Here is a 27,936-nt window from a genome sequence, read left to right as displayed (position 1 = left end):
AAATACATCACAGGTGATATCATTTGCTGCTCAGTGATTGCAGTATTCTAGTCTGCAACTCCCTAAGGTAATACTTAAAATCTGGCCTGTTGGTGGGTCCCGAAGGCTGGAGTTGAGAAACACTGATATACATGAAGCAGAAGCAGGTATAGTACATAAAACAACAGATTGCATATATCGGTAACAATATCATTCTTGTGAGTAGTGGTAATGTATGTAAACAGAATATCTGATATTCACGTTTTAATTTTGAAACAGCAGTAGGGATGGGGGTAAGTCCAACTCCATTAATAACAAGAAAGATTTGTCACAATAGGATGTATTTAAGGTGTATTAAGGGTGGAGCTTATCCCTCTATGTAAAAAGAGGGAGAATAAGAGACAAGGAACAGGAAGGACTGAGGGCGGAGGGGAGCTGATCCGACAGGTAGGAAACCCATCCTCTGCCTCAAGGGAAATTGCCAAGGCCAGAAAACATATAATCATGTAAAAATCTTAGTTCTTCTCATAACAGGTGGAATATGCACTTGTTGTTAGAAGGTACTCACCCTGAAAGCAACTGTTTTTATTAATCTGTACATGAGTACTCTAACCGGTAGAACCAAGTAGTTCTATATTTATCATTTGAGCCCTTGATTGAACTGGTCAGGTCTCCCACCAGTTTAATGTCCTCAACTCAATGCAACCATTGTGATATTGTTGAAGGAGAACAGGACTTTCAGTTCACTGGTATACAGGAGCGTGATGCATTCATTAAGGCTGGGTTCACATATGTACGGTCACGGGTTCGTGCCTGGGGTCCAGTGCGTGTCTTTTCACCGGTTCAGGTGTGATTCAGGTCTAAATTTTTGCCTGAATTTGAAACTGAACTGGACCCAAACACGCACAGGGCCCTTTTTCAATCCAGGCAGCAACCGCCCTGGACATATGTAAACTGGCTCTATTGAAAACCAGTCACACTCGCATGTCATGCGAATTGGATACGTAGAAACCTGCATCCAATTCGGATATGTATGAACGCCTCCCTAAGTAACTAATAATTGACTTTTTGTAGAGTTTTAGGGGAACTGGGTTTTGGTGAATAATACACAAATACCCAAGATCTTTAGGTAAGTATTCAAATGTTTTCTATTGCAAGGACCAGCTGGATGTTTAAAGTGAACCCATTGTGTTGTCCTGCTTAGGCAAAGAAAGGTCTATACTCATCTTAAATCCAGCGATGCGCCTTCCCTGGAATTCCCCTCCGGCCGTTAACCTCTTTGGCTGGCTGGCTTCCTGGTCTCGATTGTCAGCCGCTGCCATTGGCTAGGCCTGATATGACGTTACTTCCACAGTGCGCAGCTTGGTGTACAGGGGCAGATAGGCAGGTAAGTAGCTACGAAGCATGTCTCTTCTGCATGAAAAAGCCTGCCTGTCCGCCAATTTTCATTCCTAGCATCTAGCATAAAGTTTCACTTTAATGTACACTACTGCAACATAGCACTGCGATCTGAACAGCCCACCCACTCTCCAGTTCACCTAACCGTCTCTGCTTGCAGCAAAAAACATACATTGTAAGATACGCAAATGGGCCCCTCAGTGTTTAGACAGATCTGCTCTGTATTTAATGGCTCGAATGCTGTCAGGAACCCACAGCATCAGAACATTATCTGAGACAGGCTTCATTTCCGAAAGCTTTATGGAACATTATTTTTCCTTCCAAACTGCATTCCAAAACAAAACAGCAAGACTCAGGTGAATAGCTTTTCACTTTACATATTTATTATTGAGTTTTCTGGTTTGCCTGCAGTTTTTTAAGCTACTCATGGGGGGTTGAGGTGAGAAAGAAACATTATTTTAATTTGACAGTTGTTGTCAGCAGCAAGATAATTCTTGAGACAAATATGCAGCTTTTGATCAAGCTGTGTTGTATCTCAGGTGCCACCCTTCACAAAATATTCACTGTACTGTACTGAAAATCTGAACTGAGAGAAATACGGCAATGGCCATTAATGACTTTCTTCTGAAATGACTGTCGGCCTAGCTCTCGTTTATAGGAAAAAATGTAAATGGTGGGAACTTTTCAGGCACCCATTAACTTTAACGCTAACTTAATTTAAAAATAATCATCAACTTTATTTGATACAAATATTTTGTAAAATCAACCTACTTACTGTAAATCAATAAAAAAGACAAAATCTGTATATACGGACTTTTTGCCCCATCACCCCCCCTACTGTATATGGACATTATAAAAGTGGTTTACAGATTCCATAATTTTTATTTAAGCAGTAGGAGATGGGCAATCCCACTCAACACATTTTTCGTTCAATTGATCCACCTCTTCAGGAGAGTTTAGATGCACAGGTAAGTACTATAATAGAAAATAAAAAGAATGACATAAAATTTCCACTTTATAATACAAATTCAAACTTTCAAGACATCATTGTAACAATGCTCTGTCCTACCAGTAGTCAGTGTCACTGCCTAAAAGCCTACAAAAGGGGCAGGGAGCCAGATTATAACCTCCAAATGAAATGGGGATGGTCCAATATTCTAAAACCAAGACCCACAAACATGTACTCCTTGACAGAATTGTTTTGGTAGATCTAGACCTAGGTTCACACTATGAATCACTTAATCACACAGGAAGTGCACTACATTCCTGCACAACTCACATAAGATTAAGTACCGTGCGATTTGGACCCATTCATTTTGAATGGGCTCAAATTGCACCGCATCCACACCAAAGTTGTGCATGCAGCAATTTTGTGACCTACGTTTTGGGTGTTAAGATTGCACTGACACCCATTGAAGATCTAACGATGAAACGCGTAAGTTGGAGCTTGATGAGCAATCACGTCACTTACAGTACTTCTGGTTTCTGTATACCCCGTCTGTGGAACGCACGCTCTCCCAGACCTATGGACTTGCTGTTTTTATTTGATCCCAGCACATTTGTAGTGCTTTTTTATAAATTGATACAATAAATTCCCCATTTGGATTACACCATGAGTGTTTATGTCATGGAAGGCGTCCTGTTAGCACAGTCGTCGGTGGAAGATCGGTGCACAGAACTCCTGTTGATAGAGCCAGTGGGCACGTGTGGGTGCGTGCTGGCGCGAACGGACGCATTCGGGTGCGCGCTATCGCGAACGGGTGTACGCAGGTGCGCGATGGTGCGAGCGGGCACGTACGATCGGTGCATGGGCGTGCACGAGTGCCCGCAGGTATGCGCAGACGTGCAGTGTGAAAGCGCTTGGCGCCAATAGGCCTATTTAAAGGAGCCTGTCAGCATGCTTTCTTGCTGTCCGGTCTACAGTGTTCCCTGTGACCCTAAGCTACCTGTATACCTGCCTACCTGCTTCCTGTCTGCCCGGCCTGCTCCTGACTACTCCTGTTTGCTGCCAGTCCCCGACCCCGGTTTGTATGACTACTCTCCTGCCTCTTCCTATGGTTTGTTCGCTGCCTGCCTGTTGCCGACCTGGTCTGTACCCTGACTACTCTTCTGCCTCCGTCTGGTACCTGCTTGCCCGCCAGTGTTGACTCGGCCTGTCTGACCCTGCTAGTGCTCCAGTTGAACTACAGAACACCTCCCTACTGCCTGCTGTTCCTGAGTGCCTGCCAGCTACGGTACTTCTCCTCTCAGCCAGCTGTTCCGGTGTTTCTGCCAAAGTTCCGGTGCATCTCCTTACAGTCTGCTGTTCCAGTGCTCTGGTTGAACTACAGAACACCTCCCTACTGCCTGCTGTTCCTGAGTTCCTGCCAGCTATGGTACTTCTCCTCACAGCCAGCTATTCCAGTGTTCCTGCCAGAGTTCCGGTGCATCTCCATACAGTCTGCTGTTCCAGTGCTCCAGTTGAACTACAGAACACCTCCCTGATGCCTGCTGTTCCTGAGTTCCTGCCAGCTCTCCTTCGGCCACATCAGAGGTCCGGATCCGCCCTTACATCTGCCACCTGCCAGGCACTTGTGGCCCCCTGTGCTCTTGAGTCCCTGTCTCCTCTATCAGGGGTTCCTGAGCCAGAGGCACACGAGAGGCCTCTCCCTGCACTCTGGGCTCCGCCACCAGGTACGTGACTGTACCGGACAGCCTTGTCTGGGCCCACGCAGGGAGCCTCTCCCATGGACGAGCTCTGCCGCCATCTTGCTGAACTTACCCAGGCAGTAAAGAGCCTACAAGAGGGCTATACCCAACTGGAAGGCTGAATCCAAGCTCTAGCAGCATCCACACCCCCTGCTTCCAGGACTTCTGCTGCACCCTCAGTGGTGATGATGCCGCCTGAACCCAGGGTCCCCACGCCTGAAAGATTCTCGGGCAACCGGAGTAAATTCAGGTCTTTCCGTAACTCTTGTGAACTCTTTTTTGCTCTTCAGCCAAGGACTTTCTCCCTGGAAGCCACGAAGGTGGGGTTCGTGATCTCGCTGTTGTCAGGCGAGCCCCAGTCCTGGGCCCATCATCTTCTAGAGAAGAAGGATGCCTCACTTGATACCTTAAACAACTTCTTTCAGGCCATGTCATTACTATATGAGGACCCACAATTAACTGCTACTTCTCGAGGCAGCTCTGCACGCCCTACTGCAAGGTCGTAGACCTGTGGAGGACTACGTGTCGGAATTCAGACGTTGGCGTTCCTTTCTTTATTTTTTCTTTTTTGCTACTTCAGCTTTTACAATGAGAGGGTTTAAATCACCATATTTAGGTCATTTCTTCCCATTATAACATCACATCATGGTAGCAAGAATAGTATTCTTGTTTCCTTTAAACCAAAAAAAAAAAAAAAAACTTTATTATGACACTCCAATATTATATAAATGAACCCCGACTATCCTTAACCCGAATAGTATCCCAATAGCCTAGTCCCTCCTCCCCCCCACCCCCCGAATTCACCCCCCCAATTCTCCCCTCCCACCCTAGTCCCTCAGCAATATCTACTCTAGTATGTGCAACCTCATATGAACTTCTCCGCATACGTCCATGTTTTTTTATAGGCTAACCATTTCGCCCATTTTGCTCCCTCCCGGGCTTCCTCTGTCTCTACCGAAAGGTCTTCAACGTCGCCGGCCTCTAGAATATAGATTCCGTTGACCCTAATTAACCATTCTCGAATACTTGGGCCTGCTATCTCTTGCCATTTTTTTGGTATTGAGCTTTTGGCCGCGTTTAAGAGAATGGGCGTCAAAGAAGCGTTATACTTGCCCGTCCGACCCTCCGTCCCGTGAAACAAGCATACCCAGGGATCTTCCCTGATCTCTGTCCCCGTTATCTCTTGTATTATCTTGAGAACTTCTTGCCAGAACCTTTTAATTGTTGGACATTCCCACCAGAGGTGTGCCATCGATCCCCTGGCGGGACATCCCCTCCAACAATTACCAGAGATTTCACCCTGCATCTTGTTTAACCTGTCTGGCGTCATGTACCATCTGGCTAAGCATTTAAAATTTGATTCTATTGTACTCACATCAACTGCCGACTTATGTGTTGCGTTGAAGATATTCTGCCATGTTACATCACCTGGCAGTGTACCCAACTCAGACTCCCATTTATTGCAGTATAACGGCTTAGTGCCACCGCCCTCATCCCGCACTATTTGGTATAGTTCTTTTATTTTAATTTTGTTTTTCAGAAACAATTTCTCAATAGGTCTGAGATTCTCCTTGTCTCTAATTGGACCTGGTAGGCTTTTAATAAAGGATGCCAACTGATTATACCTCCATATGTCTATGTTCATTAGGTCATCGTGCAGAGACAACTCCTGAAAAGAAATAATTTTACCCTTTCTTGTGATATCCAATAACTGTAATTCGTGCTTCCTTATCCAATTCCCTCCTACCTCTCTTAACCCTGGTGGAAAAAACTTGTTTTCCTTTAAATATATAAATGGTGAATTAAATTCCCATGTCTTTTGTCTGTGTAATTGATCCCAAATCCTGAAAGTGTAACGTGTTATTATATGTGTATTTGGACTTAATTCCCTAAAATGTGGAGGATTCCAAATTAGTTGGCTTATATTTGTGCTCAAATCTCTTTCTAATTTCCCCCATCTATTCCCTATTGAATCTTTACCCCATTCCAACATTCGTGAAAGAACTATTGCTCTGTGATAACTCTTAAAATCTGGGAGGGCCAGACCACCCTGTGCTTTGTCCCTGCTCATGACCCCGAAGGCAATCCGTGGCCTCTTGTTTTTCCAAACGAATTTGGAAATGATGTTGTTCAAAGTTCTGAAGAAAGACTGTGCTAACGGAATTGGCAGTAACTGCATTTTATATAGAATCTTCGGGGCTAGAGTCATTTTAACAATATTGACTCGACCAAGCCAAGATATAGGGGAGTACATACTTTTCTTTGTTTCTTGCTTAATTTCCTCAAGGAGGGGTATGAAGTTTAACTGGTATAGTTTCTTAAGGGAATTTGTTAATACTATTCCTAGGTAATCTATTTTTTTTCGCCACGGAAATTGAAAATATTCTTTAAGTTTGATTACCTCTTGTTTCTCTATATTGATATTTAGGGCTGCTGATTTACCAAGGTTCACCTTATAATTTGAGAGTTCCCCGTATCTCCTCAGCGTAGCCAGGAGGTTCGGGAGTGAAATCCTTGGGTTTGCTATATAAAACAATACATCGTCGGCGAACGCCGAGAGCTTATGTTCATCGCCTTCCACTATGCATCCGCGTATATCTGAATTTTTCCTGATTACCGCCAATAGGGGCTCTAAAGTCAGGGCAAACAGAAGGGGGGACAGGGGGCATCCCTGTCTAGTTCCGTTTTCCATCCTGACTTCTCTTGAAAGTACACCATTTACTTTGACTAATGCAGATGGGGCCTTGTATAGAGCCTTGATCCAGTTTACCATGGTGTCACCCAGTCCGATCGCCCTCAATATCTTTATCATGAACCCCCAGTCTACTCTGTCGAAGGCTTTCTCTGCGTCCAACGACAGTGGCAGACTGGGGGTCCCTTTCGCTTTCATCGCCCCCATAATCAATAGTGATCTCACACCATTATCCCTCCCCTCTCTACCTGGGACAAAGCCCGTCTGATCAGGGTGTATCCAGTATGTCATTTTATCCTTCAGCCTGTTGGCTATTACCTTGGCGTATAATTTTGTATCGGTGTTGAGTAAGGCGATCGGCCTATAGCTCGAACACAATGAGCTATCTTTCGCCACCTTAGGTATTAAGGCAATCGATGCCGTCAAAGCTCCTTCACAGAATTCCTCCTGGCTCCCTATCTTGTTCCATATCTGACAGAGCTTGGGGATCAGAATATCTTTAAATTTTTTGTAAAAATAGGTGGTGAAGCCATCCAGTCCCGGGCTTTTTCCAGAGGGAGATGTCTTCAAAGCCCGCTCGATCTCTTCCACCGTAATGGGTTCTTCTAATTCTTTTGCCTCGTTGTCCGAGAGACTTGGTAAACCTGCCTCTCTTAAAAATTCGTCTGACATTTCTTCCTTACCCAGGGTACTATCCCCACTTTGTTTGACTTTATATAGAGCTGTAAAATATTTTTGAAACTCTTCGGCGATATCGCTAGAAGTATATTTAAATATCCCTTTTTTATTTTGAATCCTCTCTATGAAATTCGTATCCCTCTTCTTTTTAACAACTGCTGCCAGGTGTTTCCCTATTTTGTTGCTCCACCTAAATCTGTCTTTTGCGCTCTTGTACAGTGTGCGTTTAGATTCCAATTCCATTAGATCTTTTAGTTCTTCTCTTTTATGGACTAACTGCATTAGGGATAAATTGTGGCCCCCATTGGCTAATTTGTGTATTTGTTCCAACTGATGTATTTCTTCAATTAGCTCCACCCTTCTTTTTTCCCCTTCTTTTTTCTCTTTGGCTTCCAAGGAGATCAATATGCCCCTTGTATAGGCTTTCAGCGCCTCCCACAGAACTGAACCTGAGACCTCTCCAGTGTCGTTTATCTTGAGGAAGCCCATTATTTCCTCCTGTATCTTACTATAGATAGTTGGATTATCTATTAATTTTTCATCTAGCTGCCATGAGAATGGTGATCTCCGGAATCCCGGAGTCACCACCCTCATCAAAACCGGCGCATGGTCGGAGAGAGTGGCCACGCCTATCTCCGTCTCTTTGACACAATCTAGTAACCTATGGTCTACCAAAAAATAATCAAGACGAGAATAGGACCCATGTACAGAGGAAAAAAAAGTGTAGTCTCTACTTTTTGCGTGTTGTACCCTCCAAGCGTCTAACAAATGGCAGTTATGCAGTTTCTGACCAACTTTTTTTAATAGTCTCCCCCTCATTCTCTGGTTACCAACTGTGCTATCCATCACTGGGTCTAAGCAGAAATTCAAATCGCCTGCCACTATCACCTGTCCTGCCCTAAAGTCTGCCAACTTATTTAAGATGCATAGCAAATATTTTACTGGGTTGTTGTTTGGGCAGTAGATGTTCACCAGTGTAAAAACCCTTTCTCCCATTCTAATTTTCAGAAAAAGATAGCGACCATCCCTATCCTCACATCTTTCTAATAACGTGAACCTAGTCCTTCTTGAGAACCCAATTGCGACCCCTTTGGCTCTCTTGATAGGGGAGTCGCTGTAGAACCAGTTAGGGAAGCACTTAGAGAATAATCTAATGTGTGAGTCTTGTGAAAAGTGGGTCTCTTGAAGGAACACTACATCTGCCTTAAGTTGTTCTAATTCTCGCAAGATTTTATGACGTTTGAGTGGGGAGTTCAGCCCTTTAACATTATAGGTAAAACATGAAAACTCTGTCATTTAGCTATGCATATTGCTGCTCACTAGATTCACAACTTATGTTTTGCACTCTTTCCTTTGATATCTGCCGGACCTTTCCCACTCTCCATACCTCCCAAACCTCCCTCCACCCCAATCCCCCTTCCCCCCCCATCCTCCCCCCTCTCCCCATCTGCCCAAATCTAGCAGTGTGTCTACTGCCCAGAGATATTGCTTCTCTCGGCATGCGACCGGCCAGACCCCTGGGGTGTGACTCTGATGACGGATCGCCTCGGTCACCATGCTCCCCCTCCCCTAGATAGAAAGAAAGGGGGAGGAGGATCATCGCAAGCGGGCGCTCATACGGCCGCCTTTCCCCACATCTGGTGCCCCCCCCCCCTCCCACCCACACACCTCCCCAGCCCCCAGCCCTCCCCCCCCAAGGTTTCCCGGTGTCTGAACGTCAACCGTGCTTTTCACCAGTTATTTGAATATGGTTGGAACTGGGATGTCTAAGTCATAGCAGAAATCCTGCATATTATCTATATATTTCAATCTGCTTGTTCTACCCGCTTTCACTACAATCAGTGAAGTTGGAAATCCCCAGCTATATTTCATATTTGCCTTTCTCAGTTCTTCCAGGAGGGGTCGCAACTGCCTTCTCCAGGCCAAAGTCTCAGCCGAGATGTCGGCAAAAAACTGGATTTCAACCCCCTCAAATTTTACTGGTTGAGCTTTCCTAAGATTACTCCATACTCTTGCTTTATCTTCATAATGGTGGAACCTTATGATTATATCCCTGGGTTTGTCCTCACTGACATTTGGGGGTTTCCTTAATCTGTGAACCCTGTCAATCTTCAGTTCGTCGTCTGGATTTCGGTCCAGAATCGGGTTGAAGATGGCTTTCATTTTAGCGTACAAATCTTCACCTCGTTGTTCTGGAAGGGCACGCAGCCTCAAATTTTGTCTGCGATTCTGGTTTTCTTGCGCTTCTAGTTTGTAACAAATATCCCGTTGGGCTAGTTGTAGGTCTTTTACCTGTTGTTTTAGGGTGACTATTTCTCTGCTCTGCTTATCTGAGGCCTCCTCTGCTGATTCTACTCGCTTCAGCAGATGGCCCATGTCGGTTCTAACATTGTGAATTTCTGTTCTAATTACCAATTCCAGTTTGGCGAACATTTCTAGAAGCTCTATCTTAGTTAGTGGTATTTCCCTGTTGGAGTCTTCCATCATATTTGGGGTTCCACTTTCTCCCCTAGTTGATCCCCCGTTCGCCCCTTGGCTCTTCACTTTTTCTTTCTTCTTTTCTTTCCCACTTTGCTGATTGTTATCTTGAGCTGGATTTTTTGGGCTTCCCTGGTTTGTCTCCTTCAGGTACTTCTGAATAGAGCTAGTATTCAGGCTCTCTCTAGGTTGCTTCACCTCCGCTCCCCTTTGAGGGCGCCCTCGCATGTTTGTTTCCTTCTATCTCTGCTTTTCCCTCCCTCCACTTGCCTCCTCTAGTCCCTCTCACTCCACTCCCTACTATTGAATTCCTTGTACTCCTCACTGTATGCCTGAGGCGGGGGGGGGGGGTCAAAAGGGAGACAGGAGGTGAAGCCGTCCCTCAGTCCCTTTTTTTTTTTTTTTTTTTTTTTTTTATATAGCAACAGAGATCTACGATTTATACAGTCTCTCCTGGGTTAATACCTTTCTGCAGATTTTGGGCCTTTAATTACACCGAACCCATCAGACCCTGTTGTTGTGTATGGTTCCACCATTACATCTTTATAAGATTCCTTCCCGATCCACGGTTTCCACAGTATTATTACATTTACTTGCCTGAGTTCGCCGGAGATCCCTCATAAGCTTACCAACTCTACCTCAGGTTAGACCCGGTATCCCTGGAAATTGTGGATGCTTTCCTCGATTGCTGAATGTCCTTCGATCCCTCCGTGCTCAGCGCAAGGGATCCTTTCCTCATCCGACCTTCCAGGGGTTAATGGTGTATCGTTGGGGGGGAAGTATTAGGATGCGGGGCCGTCCGGGATCCTTCTAGTGAAGCCGGTGTGTTCCCACATCGATCCGGAGGGGCTGGGGGGGGAGCGTGGGGGCGAAAGCACCACGTGGGTCTTGGCGGTCCGAGGCGTACCGACCAACGCCGCCGCCACTACTCTGAATGCGGCTCGATGTCAGCTCCACCTCGCAGGCAGCTTCGTTCGTCTGAGCTGCTCCGCCGCCCACTTCCTCGGCTCCGTCATCAGGCCCCTCCCCCACTACATGTGCGTCACATCGCGCACCTGGCCAGACGTTGGCGTTCCGACACTAATTGGAATAATGCTGCCTTACGGTACCAGTTCCGTATGGGCCTTTCAGAATCTTTAAAAGACGAACTGGCCCGAGTGGGTATTCCAGAGACTCTAGAGGGTCGCAAAGACCTCTCTATTCAAATAGACAGACGCCTGAGAGAACGGCGTACAGAGCGATCCTCTGGTCCTTCTCGTCCTGTCTGGATGTTGCCGTGTGCCTAGTTCTTCCCACTCTGCTTCCCCAGCTTCAACCACCGTTGCCTCGGATACTCCGGAATGCAGTTGGGCCTCTTACGCCCTTCACTTACTCCTGAAGAGCGTCAACGCCGTCGGGCTGGTAACCTGTGCCTGTACTGCGGGGAATCTGGACATTTTGTACGAACATGCCCGGCAAAGCTTCGTAAGTACTTTTCTATTTCCCCTGCTCTTACCCCTGCTGTACTGAATAACGTTTCTCATCTGGCTGTCCCGATTCTCTTACAGCTCCCAGGAGGGAATATACCAACCAGCGCTATCATTGATTCCGGGGCTTGCAGTGGTTTCATAGACTTGTCCTTCGCCTCCAGACATCACATTCCCCTTCACTCCAGAGTGAAAGGACTTTCAGTATATTTGGCCGATGGCTCTACCCTCAGATCAGGGCCAGTAACCCAGGAGACTGTACCTCTACATACCACCATTGCCGGCACTCATCATGAGCTACTTTGTCTAGATGCCATTGAGTCTCCTTTATTTCATCATACTAGGCATGCCGTGACTGAAGGCCCATAATCTGCAAATTGATTGGACCTCGGGGAAGATTGAGTTCCTATCCTCTTACTGCCATCAACACTGTCTACCAGAAGTCACCAATGCCCCTTCTTCCCTACTATGCATGGAAACTGACGCCGAAACCTGTCGAATTGAACCTGAAGCCTACCACAGCTTTCTGGACGTTTTCAGTCAAAAGGGTGCTGAGACTCTTCCTCCCCACCGGCCATACGACAGAGGCGTTGCTATGGGGGTGCGGGGGGTGCGGCCCGCACCGGGTGACACCCACCAGAGGGGTGACACCGGGGCCGCCGCTAAACACTACTATAGATTGCCTCGGAGCGGTGCGAGCAGGGCATCCAGCAGTGCGGGGGAAGCTGCCTATAACACTCCCCCTTCAGGTTAAGCTGTCACTCGGAGATCTCCAATATCTCCGAGGCAGCTGAAGTTGGTGGGCGGAGCTGGGGGTGTGGCCGCGCCGCCTCCTCCACTCCTCCCACAGACTCCTTCACACTGACTGATCCCGCAGCTGAAGGAGATAGTGGGCGGAACTGGGGGTGTGGCCGCGCCGCCTCCTCCACTCCTCCCACAGACTCCTTCACACTGGCTGATCCCGCATCTGAAGGAGATAGTGGGCGGAGCTGTGGGTGTGGCCGTGCCGCCTCCTCCACTCCTTCCACAGACCTCTTCACACTGGCTGATCCCGAAGTTCATCTGCAGGAATGAGGCATGCTGTAAGTTACTGCACAGCACACTCTCACTGCATATAGTCCTAACCTGCCCTGTGACACCCCAACCTGCTCTATACTACCCCAACCTGCCCTGCGCCAGTCATCCAAACCTGCTCTATACCACCCCAACCTGACCTGTGTTACCCACACCTGCCCTATACCACCCCAACATGCCCTGTGCCACCCCAACCTGCCCTGTGCTACTCCAACCTGCCCTGTGCCACCCCAACCTGCCCTATAGCACTCCAACCTGCCATGTGCCACCCTAACCTGCCCTGTACCACCCCAACTTGTCCTGTGCCATTTCAACCTGCCCTGTGCCACCCCAACCTGCCCTATACCACTTCAACCTGCCCTGTGCCACCCCATCTGCCCTATACCACTTCAACCTGCTCTGTACCACCCCAACCTGCCCTGTGCCACCCCAACCTGCCCTATACCACTTCAACCTGCCCTGTACCACCCCAGCCTGCCCTGTGCCACCCCAACCTGCCCTATACCACTTCAACCTGCCCTGTACCACCCCAACCTGCCCTGTGCCACTTCAACCTGCCCTATACCACTTCAGCCTGCCCTATACCACTCCAACCTGCCCTGTACCACCCCAACTTGTCCTGTGCCACTCCAACCTCCCCTATACCACCCCAACCTGCCTTGTACCACCCCAACCTGCCCTATACCACCCCAACCTGCCCTGTGCCACCCTAACCTGCCCTGTACCACCCCAACTTGTCCTGTGCCACTCCAACCTGCCCTGAGGAACCCCAACCTGCCCTATGCCACTCCAACCTGCCCTGTAACACTCCAACCTGCCCTGTGCCATCCCAACCTGCCCTGTACCACCCCAACTTGCCTTTTACCACTCCAACCTGCCCTTTACCACCCCAACTTGCCTTTTACCACTCCAACCTGCCCTGTACCACCGCAACCTGCCCTGTACCACCCCAATCTGCCAATATACCACTCTAACCTTCCAATATACCACCACAACCTGCCCTATACCACTCCAACCTGCCCTGTGCCACCCTAACCTGCCCTGTACCACCCCAACTTGTCCTGTGCCATTTCAACCTGCCCTGTGCCACCCCAACCTGCCCTATACCACTTCAACCTGCCCTGTGCCACCCCATCTGCCCTATACCACTTCAACCTGCCCTGTACCACCCCAACCTGCCCTGTGCCACCCCAACCTGCCCTATACCACTTCAACCTGCCCTGTGCCACCCCAACCTGCCCTATACCACCCCAACCTGCCTTGTACCACCCCAACCTGCCCTATACCACTCCAACCTGCCCCGTGCCACCCTAACCTGCCCTGTACCACCCCAACTTGTCCTTTGCCACTCCAACCTGCCCTGAGCCACCCCAACCTGCCCTATGCCACTCCAACCTGCCCTGTGCCATCCCAACCTGCCCTGTACCACCCCAACTTGCCTTTTACCACTCCAACCTGCCCTGTACCACCCCAACTTGCCTTTTACCACTCCAACCTGCCCTGTACCACCCCAATCTGCCAATATATCACCCATACCTTCCAATATACCACCACAACCTGCCCTATACCACCCCAACCTGCCACTATACCACCCTACACTATAATTTACAGGGGCCGGTTTGGGGTGCGTCCCATGACCGTGCGCTACATACAGGGTGCTGGGCAGCCTAGACATGAGGGGGGTGACACCATGTTTTACCGCACCAGGTGACACCAACCCTAGTGACGCCACTGCCATACGATTGCCCAATTGAACTCATTCCAGGGGCAGAGATTCCTTTTGGGAGAATTTTTCCTTTGTCAGAACTAGAACTAGGGGCATTAAAGACTTATATTGATGACAATCTAGAAAAAGGGTTCATCCGACCCTCCACGTCCCCGGCAGGAGCAGGAATCTTCTTTGTGGAGAAGAAAGACCATTCTCTACGCCCTTGTGTGGATTATCGGGCACTTAATAAGATCACGATTAAAAAACGATATCCTTTGCCCTTTGTGCCAGAACTTTTTCAAAGACTAGAGTCTGCAGTAGTGTTCTCCAAGCTGGATCTTCGTGGTGTCTACAATCTTGTCCGCATTCGTAGGGGAGACGAATGGAAGACTGCCTTTCGTACCCGGTTTGGGCATTTTGAATATTTAGTTATGCCTTTCGGACTTTGTAATGCTCCTGCTACATTTCCACATTTTGTGAATAACATCTTCAGAGACTATCTTGATCTGTTTGTTATTATTTATTTAGATGATATCCTGATTTTTTCTTCCTCCTTAGCTGAACATCGTGAACATGTCAGAAATGTTTTGACCCAACTTCGACTGCACGGCCTCTACGCCAAACCTGAGAAATGTGTCTTTGAACAAGAGAGTATCCAGTTCCTTGGTCTAATTATCTCTGTGGAGGGTATTAAAATGGACCCTCAGAAGGTCTCTGCCATTCTGGACTGGCCCGCTCCTTCTGACAAGAAGGGAATCCAACGTTTTGTAGGTTTTGTGAATTTCTACAGAAAATACATCAAAGGATTCTCCACCATCATTTCTCTCATTACAAGGTTAACCAAGCAGGGCCTTAAATTCCAATGGTCTACTGAAGCTCAGGCAGCCTTCACAACGCTAAAAGATCTGTTTGTCTCAGTCTCAGTCTTAAAGCACCCTGATTCCACATTACCATACATTTTGGAGGTGGACGCCTCGGAAATAGCAGTTGGTGCAGTGCTTACCCAGAGACAGGGGCCTAGGGCTCTTCTGCACCCAGTCACTTTTTTTTCTTGCAAACTATCTGAAGCAGAGAGGAACTATGCTGTGGGCGATCGAGAGTTGTTAGCGATTAAAGCCGCGCTTGAGGAATGGCGATATCTCCTAGAGGGAGCAGCTCATCCGATTCTTGTTTATACAGATCACAAGAATCTGGAATATTTTTATGGACTGCCAAGAGGTTAAGACCACGAAAGGCCAGGTGGGCACTTTTCTTTACCAGATTTTCATTCCGCATAACCTATCGCCCCGCACCAAGCCTGACGCGCTGTCACGAATGTACAGCGGACCTGAAGCATCTTCATCTCCAGACACCATCTTGTCCTCAGGAAACTTTCTGTTTCTCCAAGGGGATCTACTTTCACAAATAAAGCAAGTCTCCAGGGATGCCTCTGCTCCACCTGATACAGCTCTACAAGCCAGAGATGATCTTCTATGGTTCAAGGATAGGATCTTCGTACCCCAGGAGATGCGAGCGGCGGTTCTTAGTTCCTGTCATGACCACATGTTGGCCGGCCATTTCGGCGTGCACAAGACATCTGAACTTCTTCAGCGCACGTTCTGGTGGCCGCAGTTAAGGAAAGATTGCAAGGACTATGTGAAAGCATGTGCCACCTGCATCCAAAACAAGGGCAGCAAGTTTAAGGCTTGGAGTCTGTTGAAGCCACTACCCGTCCCGGAGAAGCCATGGAGGATGATCTCCATGGATTTTATTGTCGAGCTGCCACCTTCTGAAGGCTACACTACAATCTTTGTAGTGGTGGATAGATTATCCAAAATGGCTCATTTCTTACCAATGAGAGGCACACCTACTGCTGCTGAGACTGCAAGGACATTTATCAGGGAAGTGGTGAGGCTTCATGGCATTCCTGCAAATATCACTTCAGATCGGGGGGTGCAATTTACTTCCAAGTTTTGGAGGGCGCTTTGTGGGTCTCTGAAAATTGACCTTTCCTTCTCCTCTGCCTATCACCCTCAAACAAATGGTCAGACGGAAAGAACGAATCAGACGCTGGAGCAGTATCTGCGCTGCTTTTCTTCTTTCTCCCAGGACGATTGGGCTCCACTTCTACCTCTTGCTGAATTTGCTTATAACAATTCTGTCCATTCTGCAACGAAGCAATCAACGTTCTTTGCAAATTATGGTTTCCATCCTCTGCTCCTGTCTAATAACATCCCGGAGTGCCCAGTACCAGCTGTCCAAGAGAACCTAAATTTCTTTGAGTCAAATAATAAACTCCCGCAGGAGACTATGGCAAGGACTCAGAACTACAATAAAGAGGTGTTTGACAAGAAGAGAAGGGGGGAGCTTGACCTCAAGCTCGGGGATCAGGTCTGGCTGTCTACGTTGAATTTAAGACTGGCATGCCCTTCCAAGAAATTGGGCCCTAAGTTCGTGGGTCCCTTCCCAGTTCTACGGAAGATTAATAATGTGGCCTATGAACTGAAGTTACCAGAGTCATTCCGGATCCACCCGGTCTTTCACGTGGCCCTACTCAAACCCACAGTTCCTGATCCTTTTGTCAACCGGAAGGTTGGTCCCCCTGAACCTGTGATCATTGACGGAGAAGCTGAATATGAGGTTGAGTCCATTCTGGATTGCAGGAAAATACGTAACCAAGTCCAGTTTCTGGTAAAGTGGAAGGGGTACGGGCCCGAGGAGAACTCCTGGGAGCCAGAGTCCAACATCCATGCGAAGAGGTTGATTCTTGCCTTTAAGAGGTCCCATCTAAGTAAGATGGCACAGTTGGGCACCTGGAGGCTGCCCCTTGGGGGGGGGGGCAATGTCATAAAAGGCCTCCTGTTAGCACAGTCGTTGGCGGAAGATCGGTGCACAGAACTCCTGTTGATAGAGCCAGTGGGCGAGTGCGGATGCGCGCTGGCGCGAATGGACGCATGCGGGTGCGCACTAGCGTGAACGGGTGTACGTGGGTGCGCGATGGTGCGAGCGGGCACGTACAATCGGTGCATGGGTGCGCACGAATGCAGTGTGACAGCGATTGGCGCCAATAGGCCTATTTAAAGGAGCCTGTCAGCATGCTTTCTTGCTGTCCGGTCTACAGCGTTCCCTGTGACCCTAAGCTACCTGTATACCTGCCTACCTGCTTCCTGTCTACCCGGCCTGCTCCTGACTACTCCTGTTTGCTGCCAGTCCCCAACCTCGGCTTGTTTGACTACTCTCCTGCCTCTTCCTATGGTTTGTTCGCTGCCTGCCTGTTGCCGACCCGGTCTGTACCCTGACTACTCTTCTGCCTCCGTCTGGTACCTGCTTGCCTGCTAGTGTTGACCCGGCCTGTCTGACCCTGCTAGTGCTCCAGTTGAACTACAGAACACCTCCCTACTGCCTGCTGTTCCTGAGTGCCTGCCAGCTACGGTACTTCTCCTCTCAGCCAGCTGTTCCGGTGTTCCTGCCAAAGTTCCGGTGCATCTCCTTACAGTCTGCTGTTCCAGTGCTCCGGTTGAACTACAGAACACCTCCCTACTGCCTGCTGTTCCTGAGTTCCTGCCAGCTACGGTACTTCTCCTCACAGCCAGCTGTTCCAGTGTTCCTGCCAGAGTTCTGATGCATCTCCATACAGTCTGCTGTTCCAGTGCTCCAGTTGAACTACAGAACACCTCCCTGCTGCCTGCTGTTCCTGAGTTCCTGCCAGCTCTCCTTCGGCCACATCAGAGGTCCAGATCTGCCCTTACATCTGCCACGTGCCAGGCACTTGTGGCCCCCTGTGCTCTTGAGTCTCTGTATCCTCTATCAGGGGTTCCTGTGCCAGAGGCACACCAGAGGCCGCTCCCTGCACTCTGGGCTCCGCCACCAGGTACGTGACAGTTTATTTTTTCCATCCATCCACATGTGGATATCCCACAATCTGATACATTGCGGAGGAGACCATTCCTGTGGACATCAGGATTAAGGATAGATCTGATTACATGCGCTTTACCCCTGCAAAGGTGCAACTGTCTGGTGAGTGTGTAACAGAGAGGGGAGCATGAGTGTTATTCACTATTTTGCACAGAAGAAATGATTTTATGCACAAGTAACTTTTGGAATCCTGCACAAGTCACTTTGGAGTCACTTCGGAGAACCATTTATAAGGACATTATTTGCACCAATCATTTTGGAGAATCACTTAAAGGACATTACATTATTTGATGCACTTATTATGTTACACATAATCGTTTGATTTTTGTGGTAGTATTTTCACGCAATGAAACTTACTTTAGTACCAATACTAGTAATGGGCAGTCTCTACTGGCATTAAACTAAAAAAAAAAAAAACAATCACAGCAAATGACCTTTCAGCGGTCCAGTCCATCCGGTTCCCAGGCATGGGGTCAGATACCTGAGCGACAGGTCTGCACTCTCTGCCTCCCTTCATTTTAAAAAAAGGCCTGATTTTCTTCTCAGAGCTTGGGAAACTCACACTGTTCTCCTTCTCTGTGTACAAGGAATACTTTGTAGTTTTTCTAGCCCCATTATCCTCCATTGCACTGCGTTCCTTACAAACGACATTTCCCAGTGTCTTTAGTGGCTACATCCTCATCTGTCTTTCACTGATTGGCTCAAGCTACTGCTGCCAAGAGGGAGGGCGGGGTAGGAGCAATAGGGATTTCAAACACAGCTGCTCTGTCACAGCCAGCAGCACAGCGTTGGCTTGGGGGGGGGGGGGGTTTGAGAAGGAGGAGCACACTGTCCAGCGCTCTTCCAGCTGGCACATACGGATAATTTAAATATGCCTGGTGGCTTTTCAGCATAAGGTGAGCTCCCATGTGTCTAGTTCCTGCTGAAATTCGGCTTTCCTTTGCATTGGATATAAGCAGTCTCTAATAATACCACATATGAAATGTAATGTGTTTGTAATTAACTTGAATTTTACTATAATACGCTAGAGGCTGAACTGGGAAGCCCATTGTGCTTTACCTGATATAAATCATTACTAGTTAGGTTATTTTGATTGTTGGCTAAGACTTTTTTGTATTAAAAAAATAAATAAATAAAAACATTATTTAAGACTGCAAGATATTAATAAGAATCTTTGTCTCTCTGTGAGAAATTTCCAGCATCCATTTCCTTTCCATGGCTATTATTCTTGGAGCAAAAGCAAGTTTCACTGGTTGGTATTCTTGAGCAGAGAAGAAAGTAGATGCAGCACCTATTGTAGGAACCCATTGCTTTGTTTTTTATACAGGGACACCTAGCTGATTAATTTATCCTAGTGCTGGAACAATTTCCTTTAGCATCCAAGGCAGAAATGCCAAAGCAGATCCCCATTCACTACCACCACCATTTTGTCCAGGTTCCAGAATACACAATTTTTGGGGGTTCTTTTCCTTTCCACCAGTCCTTCTTAAATAGCCACTGTTAAGATGTTCTATACAAATCCCATAATAGGGTCATGAGTCTAGCTAATGGTAGGGTAGCAGAGACTCAACCTAGCAGAGGCAGTAACAGGCACAGACGGGAGGATACAATCACCATGTGCTGACTTCAAATTCAGCTTACAACTATTGATGTTAAAAGAGATTAACTTAAAAAATTATTAAATGCAAGAGAACTTTCCAATTGTGAGCCCTGTTTAAGATTAGAAGGCCAATTCATCCTGAAAAGGGTGGATAGTCTGCTTCTAACTCTGAGGTGTGAACTACATCAGCAGCATAGGTTGCTGATCCAGGACCTTTGCTGCTTCATCTGCCTACATTTTGGCCCATCTCTGCTCTATCCAAGGCAACAGTATGTGCACTAAGCATGGTATAAGCAGACAAGACCTAATTCAATCCCCTGGAGGAGGTGAGTACACAGTGCACTGGCTGATGGTGTCTTCCTTTCACTCGACCATAGTATTAGATAAAGATGTATAGCCGGCAGCTCGTTATACAAATATAGTCGTTTTTATTGATAGAGGTGGAGTACAGAAAAAAAACAGAGGCTTACGCATTTTGGCCCACAGCCTTAATCAGAGCCATGGCTCTGATTAAGGCTGTGGGCCCAAACGCGTAAGCCTCTGTATTTTTCAGTACTCCACCTGTATCATTAAAGACTACTATATTCAGATGATGAGCTGCCGGCTATACACTTGTATCTCAACAGTAAGTGTACTGGCTGTTTCTACAGGGATGAGGCTTTATTCTCAACTTACCTCAGGGCAGAAACAAACCCTGCAATAAATGAGAATAAGACAAATTGTGAAGTCTAATGGTAACGGCTACAGGACTTTCTTGATACAATTTAAATCATGCAGTTTGAATTTAATTATAAAAAGTAATGCATTTTCTCATTGTTTAGCTATACAATATATGGTGGCCAAAAGAGCATTTTAAACCTCTAAAGATTCTTTTATTATCAGGCTAGTCAATCACATAGAATTACTGTTTTTGTGAAGCTAGGTTCTTCTCGTACCTCTACATTGTCCTTAATTCACTTCTGCGTACACCAGTTATGTGAATATACTGCCATTATTAATCATTATATTAATGTCATGACAGACTCACACATTTCGCAAGAACTGAGGGAGTAGAAGCGAGAAGAATGTCAGGTACTTATTAGAGTCCATTTATCAAAGTCTCTCTACTCTTAAAGAATAATTTAAAAATAGAGTAAGTTCTTTTTATTCCTTTCAGGACTGGTTGTATTATACCATTAGTATAATGGATTACTCACTCAATAATTACATGTAATGTTGCATCATACACGTTTGTGAGGAATTAAAAATATTATCACAACTATGAGATCCCAGCCAGATTTGAATGCTGTACATGATGATCAAGGGTGGATTTGCCTGTACAGGGTTTTTAGGGGGATACAATAAGTACTTCTGTCCAAAGAAATTACTTTCTATAACACAAAGAGCTTTCCTAACTTTTTGAAAACATCTGTTTAGGAGGGAACTTTTTATCTTTTCTATATAAAAAGGGGAAGGAAATGTCAACTGCCTGTGCACTGCTACTTTACATCTTCAAAGTCCTAAAGGTGAGACATTTACCCTTCCTGAAACCATTTTTTGACAATAAACCAAAGAATTATTTAACACCCAGTGCTGCACTTGCTATCAACCAAGGGTAATTATATGAAATTAAAATTAAATGGTGTATGAGGGATAGAATCAAATAAAAAGTAGCTGATCAGTAAACTGTAAGTTTGTACATATAGAACGCATATAAACGAGTTAACAGTGAAGGTAAATCACAGTCTGTAGCTAACACTGCTGGAAAGAGCAAGGCTGCATCTTGGAGCGGCCTGGGAACCTGGACACGCCATAGAAGAAGGAATGGGGAAAGAGAGCCACCAAGCCACCAATAGTTTAGCACATTCATTGTATCACAAATTAAATATCCAATTAAAAGATGCACTCATAAATGTCAGTGTGAAGCAGGCATGTAACTAGCTCCAAAGAGATCGCCAGTGGGGAATCCAATCCAGGCTGCAGCTACCAGGATGACAGGTCTGCTGCGGTGCTCCATACAGAGGTATTGGTGAGCCGCCAGGAGGCCGCCATGAGGGATCCTGTCAGAGGAGCTGTCAGATGCCCCCCTGTACTGCTCCTTCCCACCCCCCTGTACTGTGCCCTCCTCCCCCTGTACTGCTCCTTCCTGTCCCCCTGTACTGTGCACTCCTGCCCCCTGTACCACGCCTTCCTGCCCCCAGTACTGTGCTCTCCCCCCTACTATGCCCTCCACTCCCCCTACTGTGCCCTTCTCCTCCCCTATGGTGCCCTCCTCCCTTCCCCGTACTGTGCCCTCCTCCCCCCGTACTGTGCCCTTCTACGTCCCCCACCATAGTGTTCCCTCCTACCCCCCCTATTGTGCCCTTCTGCCCTTCCCATACTGTGCCCTCCTCCCCGCCCTCTACTGTGCCCCCTTCCCACATTGTAGTGTGCCCTCCTCCCCCCTGTACTGTGCCCTCCTCCCCTCTGTACTATGTCTTACTTCCCCCCTCTGTACTGTGCCCTCTTGACCCCCTATTAGTGTGCCCTCTTGTCCCCTTTTTACTGTGCTCTCCTGCCTCCCTGTACTGTGCCCTCCTGCCCCCCTTGTACCATGCCCTCCTGCCCCCCTATACTGTGTCCCCCTGCCCCTCTGTACTGTGCCCTCCTCCCCCTTGTACTGTGCCCTCCTGCCCCCCTTGTACTGTGCCCTCCTGCCCACCCTGTACTGTGCCTTCCTCCCCCTTGTACTGTGCTTTCCTCCCCCCTGTACCGTGCCCTCCTGCCCCTCTGTACTGTGTGCTGATATACATATATACAGGCTACAGGGGGCAGTGTGTACAGGAAGGGGGATAGTGTATAAAAGGATCCCCCTGCATCATTCCCCATTAAATTTCATGTCATCCTGATCCCCCTGCATCTTCCCCCATCACCTTCCATGTCATTATGATCCTCCTGCATCATCCTCCAATACCTTTCATGTTACCCTGATTCCCCTGCATAATTTTCCCATTACCTTCCATGTCATCTTGATCCTCTTGCATCATTACCTTCCATGTCATACTAATACTGCTGTATTATCATCCTCCTTTCTTTCTTTCTCATCCTGATTTCCCTGCATCATCCTCTAATATTTTCCATGTCATCCCAAACCCTCTGCATTAAGATGGGATGGCTAGTCGGCGGATTCGGTATGACGGCAAGTGGTCAGGCCCTGGGGAATGTTGGTTGTCAGGCCCGGGCCTAAAGCTGTGTAAGGGGCGTCAAAATTTCTGCTGGCTGCCCTACCCCTGATATTTCACCAAAGCTCTTCAACAGGGCTCCTAAAAAAAAATTCAAATAAAAAACTACAGACACTGTCCCTACTGACACCAATCTCTGTTTTACTGACACCATCCACTGTCCTACTGTAGTGCACCCCCAAGGAGCCGCAAGTAACTGGGATCCCCCCACTCTGCACAGCCAGGCACACCGAATCTTCACAGGCACACTTGAGTCAAAGAACAGTCCGTGACTTTGTTTTTTCTGTTTTATTGAGGTTAATAACTTGGATAGGGATGAAAGGTTATGGGATGCCTATTTGACTTAAGAATACTTTAGGCACAATTCTTCCTATATAATATACAGTCTATATGCACAGCTCCTCTTCTTCCTCCAGCACACTTCCTCCAACACACTTAACTGGAACACTGAGAGCATCTGACAGTCACTTAACAGATGAAGCAATGGTCCATTACAGGCAGGAACCCGAGGCACCTTAGTTGTGTAGCAGAGTTTCAGTGTCCAGCTATCATTACTCCTGTGGCTACTGATCCCAGCACCATCTCTTCAGGCACTGCCAACCCACTGGCTGCCCCTTTCTTTAGCCCTCCGGGCTATCTTCTTCCCACAGTCCTCCAGACTGCCACTCACCAGCCCACCCGGCTGACTCTCAAGGGATCTCCCAGACATGCTGACCTGCTTCTGCTGTCCTCTCTCCTTGCTCCTGTGCCTCCAGGAAGGATTTCCACTGTGTGTTTTAGGGGGAATCTTCCAGCACCCGAGCCCCAGGCCTGAGGGTGCCCCCTACTCCTTAGCCCTCCATCTCCATCTTCCACCCAACTCCCCTTGCTGGCATGGCCCATGTCTATTTATGAGGTAGGCTCTGCTCCTTGGCAGCCCATTGCTGGGGATTAGTCGAGGCCTCATAAATATGCATGGCAGCCCCTCCTTACTCCCACCCTCTAGCTCTGGAAGTTTCTACAAACCTCCAGATCAGGGGGAAGTGTCAGAGAAGTGTGAAGTGTACCATTCAGACAAAAAGCAGCATATGTTGGAAGCCAGGGGCGGACATACAGGGGTCGCTATTGCGACCGGGCCCGTGCTTCAGGGGGCCCCTGCGGGCCCCCTGTATGCATAAATAGGGGCAACGGCAAGGGCGGCTGAGACCGAGCACCTTGATCCTCATCCAAACTGTAAATTGGCACTACGAGAGCTGGTCACACTGATTGGACCTAAGAAAGTTAAAGCACAGTGTGTGCTGTGCTCTCTGCCTCACGTACCCACTTGTGACCGAATCCTGGTGTTCCGCCACCGGACACGGAGAAAAGGGCCCTGTCTGGGGGTCAGGGAGGCCCTTCGTGGCTTCTTGCATCGGGGCCCTGAAAGTTCTAGTTACGTAACTGTTGGGAGCACAACATGTTTTAATATCAGACGTTTATGGATTTTTACTGTCTGGTTATTAAAGAGCCATTTGGCCTACTGGAGATCATCTTGGAATACCAGTGGAATCAGTTTACATATCAGGGTGTTTGTAACAGGGGGTCGAAATTGGGAATTCATCTCCTGGTGATGTGAAAATTAGAGGGCCTGAGAGCATCTCTTTCAACTCGATGCACGATCAAAAGACCAGCTGCTGCTGGAATGCTAACCTGGACCAAGGAACTTGCCTGCAGAGTAACATCGCCATATGCTGGAGGATATTCAGGAAAGCACTATACTTCCCTGACAGCCCTAATAGTTTGCAGATTGTTGCTCATTGGACAGAGGCTATATAGGGGCTGGCAGAGGGTGTCAGTGTGGGTTGTGTTGTGAATGGTATAGTGTGAGGGCCAGCTATGATTGTCCTCTTCCTGGAGCCCAGCTAAGATACAGAATTTTGAGGACGGACTTTCGTAACATATCATCTCTGCTCTTTAATTTCCATATGCTCTGTGATATTTTTTTTTATTTCTTTGATAGGGTTTTACTTTCTTGGTAAATAAATAAGATCTTTGCGTCTGAGCATTGTGTTTATTATTATAGCTATTATCATTTATAATGTCACCATCAATATTATCAGAGCTCTAACAGAATAGCACATTATAGGAGCAGACAAAATAGTACTTATTTATAATTTCAGTAGGGGTAAGCCAAAACCACCCCCACTTTATTTCACTTGAAATTCAGGCATTGTTTAAAGGGCCATTTAAAGGATAACCATACCTCCCAACTTTTTGGGATGGGAACGAGTGGCGTCTATTAGCAAAAGTATGTAGGAATAGGACCTACCCCCTGCCATGCCCCCTTAAAGGAGAATTATGCAAAAAATTGATTGGTTAAAGCCACAAGTGCTTTTTTTTTAACACTACTATTCTTTTATACTGGCTTTTGAAATTTACAAATGCAAAAATTTAGAAATTGGATGAAGGGTTTAGCACTGGGAAACACTTTTTAAAAGATAAAAAGTGCATTTTATATACAACTATATAGATCAGACCAAAATGGGGGACAAATGAGTAGGAACGAGGGACAGAGGGACTTTGTTCCAAATCAGGGACAGTCCCTCCAAATCAGGGACAATTGGGAGCTATGGGATAACTAGTCAAGCTAAGTATTTTTTTAAATTTTTTTACCAAGCACAGAAAATACCCGTTAATAGAAATGTCTCTTGTCACTTCCTGTGAGATGATCTGGAAGCAAAAACAACGTTATCTTTCCTGTGTACACTACTTATTCCAACAATCCACCATGTAATGGAGATAAACAAAGGCATATCTCTATACACCACCACAATGGATTTGAAATGAAACAAACAAAATGTACTTTAACTGCAGACTGTCAGCTTTAATTTGAGGGTATTTACATCCAAATCAGGTGAACGGTGTAAGAATTACAACAGTTTGTATATGTGCCTCCCACTTTTTAAGGGACCAAAAGTAATGGGACAGATTAACAATCATCCATCAAACTTTCACTTTTTAATACTTGGTTGCAAATCCTTTGCAGTCAATTACAGCCTGAAGTCTGGAACGCATAGACATCACCAGACGCTGGGTTTCATCCCTGGTGATGCTCTGCCAGGCCTCTACTGCAACTGTGTTCAGTTCCTGCTTGTTCCTTCTTGTTCTTGGGGCATTTTCCCTTCAGTTTTGTCTTCAGCAAGTGAAATGCATGCTCATTCGGATTCAGGTCAGGTGATTGACTTGGCCATTGCATAACATTCCACTTCTTTCCCTTAAAAAACTCTTTGGTTGCTTTCACATTATGCTTCGGGTCATTGTCCATCTGCACTGTGAAGCGCCGTCCAATGAGTTCTGAAGCATTTTGCTGAATATGAGCAGATAATATTGCCTGAAACACTTCAGAATTCATCCTGCTGCTTTTGTCAGCAGTCACATCATCAATAAATACAAGAGAACCAGTTCCATTGGCAGCCATACATGCCCACGCCATGACACTACCACCACCATGCTTCACTGATGAGGTGGTATGCTTTGGATCATGAGCAGTTCCTTTCCTTCTCCATACACTTCTCTTCCCATCACTCTGGTACAAGTTGATCTTGGTCCCATCTGTCCTTAGGATGTTGTTCCAGAACTGTGAAGGCTTTTTTAGATGTTGTTTGGTAAACTCTAATCTGGCCTTCCTGTTTTTTAGGCTCACCAGTGTTTTACATCTTGTGGTGAACCCTCTGTATTCACTCTGGTGAAGTCTTCTCTTGATTGTTGACTTTGACACACATACACCTACCTCCTGGGGAGTGTTCTTGATCTGGCCAACTGTTGTGAAGGGTGTTTTCTTCACCAGGGAAAGAATTCTTTGGTCATCCACCACAGCTGTTTTCCGTGGTCTTCCGGGTCTTTTGGTGTTGCTGAGCTCACCGGTGCATTCTTTCTTTTTAAGGATGTTCCACACAGTTGATTTGGCCACACCTAATGTTTTTGCTATCTCTCTGATGGGTTTATTTTGTTTTTTCAGCCTAATAATGGCTTGCTTCACTGATAGTGACAGCTCTTTGGATCTCATATTGAGAGTCGACAGTAACAGATTCCAAATGCAAATAGTACACGTGAAATTAACTCTGGATCTTTTTTCTGCTCCTTGTAAATGGGATAATGAAGGAATAACACACACCTGGCCATGGAACAGCTGAGCAGCCAATTGTCCCATTACTTTTGGTCCCTTAAAAAGTGGGAGGCACATATACAAACTGTTGTAATTCCTACACCCTTCACCTGATTTGGATGTAAATACCCTTAAATTAAAGCTGAAAGTCTGCAGTTAAAGCACATCTTGTTCGTTTCATTTCAAATCCATTGTGGTGGTGTATAGAGCCAAAAAGATTAGAATTGTGTTGATGTCCCAATATTTATGTACCTGACTGTATGTTTGAAGGCCAACCGTGGCTCCTTCAATACACTGCAGGAGTGAACAAAGCTACCTAGAAGTGTGTGAAAATAAGTGAAAAGAAAAAGAAAAAAAGTAAAAATAGAAAAAGACAGTTAACTTGCAATATAACTGTAACATTGTGCGTTGTTACTGTAAATGCAGATTTGTATTTAACCACAAGATGGCAGTGTTTAGTATTACTGCTCATCACAGCCTTAATACAAGTGTACAGAGACTGCTGGGATTTGTATGCTGGAAACAGAATTTTTCCTCACAGTGAAGCAGATCATCGCCGGACGCTCATCGCTTTCAGTGATCGTTACATAAGGACCGGGTGATAGGGTTCCTAACCCACATTCTCAGTTACAAACAGCTGCTGACATTCAGCTTCTTCAAGTTGCAGACACTCTTCAGCATAGGCCTCTACTAGTGATACATGTGCCAGCGTCCCTTACTACTGCAGACTGTCATGCTTCAACTGTTATCACAATCATTGCCTGCAGGATACTGAGCTGTGATAACCCCTGCTAGGCAGAACCCTGTAGCTGCATCCATGTTCAAGCTATCTATCTAAGGAGGGAATTTTGCCCCTTAAATTAAATTTCATTCTTTAAAGGGAAACACACCTACCAAACCCCCCTTCTCTTAATGTGACCTCTACCAACAAATCAATCGCTAAAGAGACTCTTTTCTA

Source organism: Aquarana catesbeiana, linkage group LG02, assembly GCF_042186555.1.
Source record: "Aquarana catesbeiana isolate 2022-GZ linkage group LG02, ASM4218655v1, whole genome shotgun sequence".
Taxonomy (NCBI): Eukaryota; Metazoa; Chordata; class Amphibia; order Anura; family Ranidae; genus Aquarana; species Aquarana catesbeiana.
The sequence above is the reverse complement of the archived record's forward strand: the minus strand, read 5'-3'. Positions refer to the sequence as shown.